This window comes from Tamandua tetradactyla, chromosome 9 (assembly GCF_023851605.1).
Source record: "Tamandua tetradactyla isolate mTamTet1 chromosome 9, mTamTet1.pri, whole genome shotgun sequence".
NCBI lineage: Eukaryota > Metazoa > Chordata > Mammalia > Pilosa > Myrmecophagidae > Tamandua > Tamandua tetradactyla.
Genome location: NC_135335.1, coordinates 98,679,540 through 98,683,577, shown reverse-complemented (window position 1 = coordinate 98,683,577; position 4,038 = coordinate 98,679,540). Strand labels below are relative to the sequence as shown.

Sequence of the window (4,038 nt, the reverse complement as noted above, 5' to 3'; positions counted from 1 at the left end):
GCTGATAATGGGCTACAATTTAACTGGCTCCAGGTGTTCAAAATGACCTTGGCTACTCTTCTGTGTATATTTTTGAAACTTGTTTCTTTAGGCTAAGTATTAAATGAGATGCTCTCCTGAGTTTATAGACTGGCAGTGATGTAGAAATGTAGAAAACCTTTATTTATGCTTCTTGTCTGTAAGAACGGTGGGGAAAAAAGTGAAATCAACAGAAAATGAACAGTCATCCAGTTCATTTTAGGAACAAACTCCTCTAAATTTAAATAATCATTAGAAATGGTTTTGTTTTCGTCATGGGAAAGAAATGAAAGAGACAGATCTTTTTTTCAAATCATGCTTCTCAACTTTGATTTCAGAAATATCATTATTGCCATTTATGTGATTTTCTTATTAATTATTTATGATATTGCATATAACATAATTTTTGAACTTTAGAATCTTATTTTTGAAAATGGGCACTTACGTGCTTCTCAGAGTTTTATGATGGTAACTTCTACATGGATGCCTAATAACACCTCATGCTAGATGTGCTTTCTTTAGTGGGGCTCATTAATTTATTCTAGGTGTCCATGGACAGCCTCCTGATTGCCCAGGAACCCCTGAAACTGCAAGGAAAATTTCAGGTGAATATATATTTATCTAGGAGGAAGGTGTGCAAGTTTTGAGCAATTCCTTAAAGCTTCTGTAACCAATCAGTAAAAACACACAGCAGCAGCAATTTTTAAAGTGTGGGCCATGAAACCCTGGGTTAGTTATGACCCTTTTAGGGAAGTCCAAAGGCCCAAACCATTTTTATACTACTAAGATATTATTTGTCTTTCACTATTATGGCATGGTACAAAATTGGTGGTGGGTGAAACGCTGGCCCTTTAGCCCAAACAATGCAGTAGCACCAAACTGCACTATAATAACCATCGTATTTTTCACTGCCAAGCACTCATAGGAAAAAGCAAAATATACCTAAACATTTAAAAAGTCATTCCAACTTGCAAATGATTAAGCAGCAAAAGTTATTAATTTTATTTTTATCTTGACTCTTGAGTATGTGTCTTTTTAATATTCTATACCAAAAAAAAAACAAAACAAAACACTTCTGCTATGTACTGAAGTTTGATGTTTGTTTCAGGAAACACACTTGTGTAGTTATTTGGGCAGGGAGCTGATCTAGATGCTTTTACACTGCTGGAGCACCATTTTTCCTTTAAAGAACAAATTACATACAATGGTTATTCAGATTTGGGTATTTGACATTTTTTTTTTTTTTTTGGAAAATGAATGAAGTGATCCTCCCACTTAAAAGAAGACAACTGACAGTATATGTTGCCAATGATAAAATTTGAGCATTCAAGGGGAAATGAGAACTTTGGAAGTCTTGTATTTGCCACCATGAGCATGACAACACTTGGAGACTTTTCCAGTGAGATCTGTAGTGGAATTAACTAAGGTGATTTTTCGATATTGTATAATGAAATGTGTCAACATTTAGAAGATCTGCATGATTCAGGGAACCAATATTTTCCAAACAAAAAAATTATGATGTAAAAAAAAATAATTTAAAGGTAAGAGTTCCATTCAAAGTGCAAGGTCGAGCAAAGAATTTTAATGTAACAGAGTATGAAAAGTTCATTAATATGGTGATAGAATCCACATTGCAGCTAATGTTTAGGAAGCTACCATTTATTGAGTTTTGCTATAGTTACCTGAAAAGTCTATTGCTACAAGTTATCTGATAAAGTCTTAAAATATCCAACTACAAATCTGTGTGGGATTGAATTCTCATTCACTTCCACTAAAACAACACATTGCAGTAGATTATATGTTGAAGCAGAGGTGGGAATCCAGTTTTCTTTGACTAAGACAGATATTAAAAGACGTTTTAAAAATTGTATAACAATATCAGTCTTTATGCTAAATATTTTGAAAAGTGTGTTTATTTTTTCTTAAAACCATGTTATCATGTTATGTGTAATATGTTTGTTCTTGTTATTTAAAATGAAATAATACATAAATATGTATAAGCACCTCAGTTTTAATTTTTAATGCGGCAAACATTAATTAATATAACCTAGACAAACCAAAGCTCTTTGAGGTCCTCAATAATTATTAAGAATATAAAAGGATACTAACCAAAGCATCTAAGAACCCCTGCACTGCAAGAAGGTCACGCCTCCTATAGGTTAGTCAAAGGTTTGTAGTATATTTTTGGAGTTCATATATTTTCATCTCCAATTGCTTATTCTCTTCAATGACTTGGACTTCTAGAAATTTAATATAACTATGAGCTTTCCTAACTTAGAAATACTAACTAGTATTTTATGTCTCATTTCCTAAGCTACCTGGAAAGTCTGTCCAATTGTTCATTCTGCTAAACTGTTTTATCAAGAAGATAAATGTTGCTCTCCCTCAAATTATGAGAGTCAAGAGTTAGTGCTTTTATTAAAGTGTGCTTGATCTCTATTTATCCAGAGGTAAGATAAATATTCAACTCAGCATAAAAGACTCTATGCATATAATAAAAATAAGCATTAGTTAAAATTCAATTAACATAATTTAAATTGTGGAGAAAACTACATAATGAGACTAAATTCTCCAATTTATAAAACAAAATCCAATCAAATGACTAAAACATCAGTTAATAGTCAGTTTTAATATTTATGATGCTGCCCAAAATAAGAGTTTTTAAGCAAAATTCATCATCCACTCTACAAAATCATTACAAAGATGTTCCTTATTTTTTTGTCAACCACCTTGCTTTAATTTAATCATGTCATATTTAAGGGACAAATAATTCTAATGTGAAAACTATTCATATAGGATTTTCAATATTCTCTGAATTTTGGCATTGTCAGTGAACCTCAAAAGGCACAGAAGAATTAAGAGAAATTCTGGGACCTCCTTCTTTCCCTAATATTTTAAGACTCTTGTTTTCTTCCCATGTTGTGACACCACAAAAATTGTGCCTGAGCCTGATTCTTCATGAAACCACCTTGTAGTTCAAAAGACACTGAACATTGTCTAGTAATCAATCAAATCCTTCTATGTGGTCATTAAAGTTAGTATAGAGTATCTTTCATTTATCATTTCTCTTCTGATATTGTTTTAGCTTGGAGGAAAAGTTACTCCACCATATTATTATTTTTATGTGGACCTTTGGTTAACATATTCTGAAATACATTATTTATAAGTATTCAATAAAATGTAATAGAAAGAAGGCAATGTAACAGACCTCAAATTTCACCTAGGCCAACACTCATATTTTTCAGAGAAGGAAACTGAAGCCACATCGTCTGTCCAAGGTCATACAGCTAACAATATGTGTAGAAAGATTAGAATCCAGACTGAAATCAGTATGCCATTTTTATTGTAGACAGTAAATATTACATTAGTTGTCGAAGCTTTTCAGAACTCCTTGAAGTGCATTATTGGTAAAGGGTATTTTTGTTTTTCCCACTTAGGGATATAAACTAATCTTATCAAACTGGAAGGGAGCTACAATGCGTGGCATGCTTTCAGATATAAGATACATTGGGCTCTGCAAATGATGAATCATGAAGGTGCTTGGCAATTTGGAGAAATGTTTTAGGTAAGACTCCAAGAAGGAATAGCTCCTCCCCACTAACAGATCTTTAAACCCATAGGCCCACTATTATAGCAGGATTAGAATGTGGATCCTACACCAAAGCAAACTCCAGGAGCGAACATACAGAGAGAACAACTGCACGGTGCTAAAGCATCGCATGGCCAGAAGCAGCATCTTAACAACATATTGGAAGGAAACAGAATCTTTCTAGAAGGCAACTTTAAAAGCCTAGTACTCAGCAACTTTACTTGAGTCAAGTGGATGAGCAATAATTAAAACTTAAAAATAAGAGCTCTGAGGCGGTGAGACGGCGGCTCAGTGGTAGAATTCTCACTGACCATCCCGGACACCCAGGTTTGATTCCCAGTGCCTGCCCATGTGAAAAAAGAGAGAGCTCTGGAGCAAGGCACAAACATCCTTATGTAGCCAACCTTGTGCGACAACAGCATAATTGGAGT

The 4,038-nt window shown here is 33.8% G+C and overlaps 1 long non-coding RNA gene across 1 annotated transcript; it reads left to right on the top strand.

The window, feature by feature from the left end:
- Positions 1-2,369: 2,369 nt before the first annotated feature.
- LOC143646224 (uncharacterized) lies at positions 2,370-3,694 on the top strand. The gene is made up of 3 exons (XR_013157397.1): positions 2,370-2,468; positions 3,456-3,554; positions 3,639-3,694. It is a non-coding gene; the product is annotated as an uncharacterized LOC143646224 (long non-coding RNA).
- The last annotated feature ends 344 nt before the right edge of the window (positions 3,695-4,038 follow it).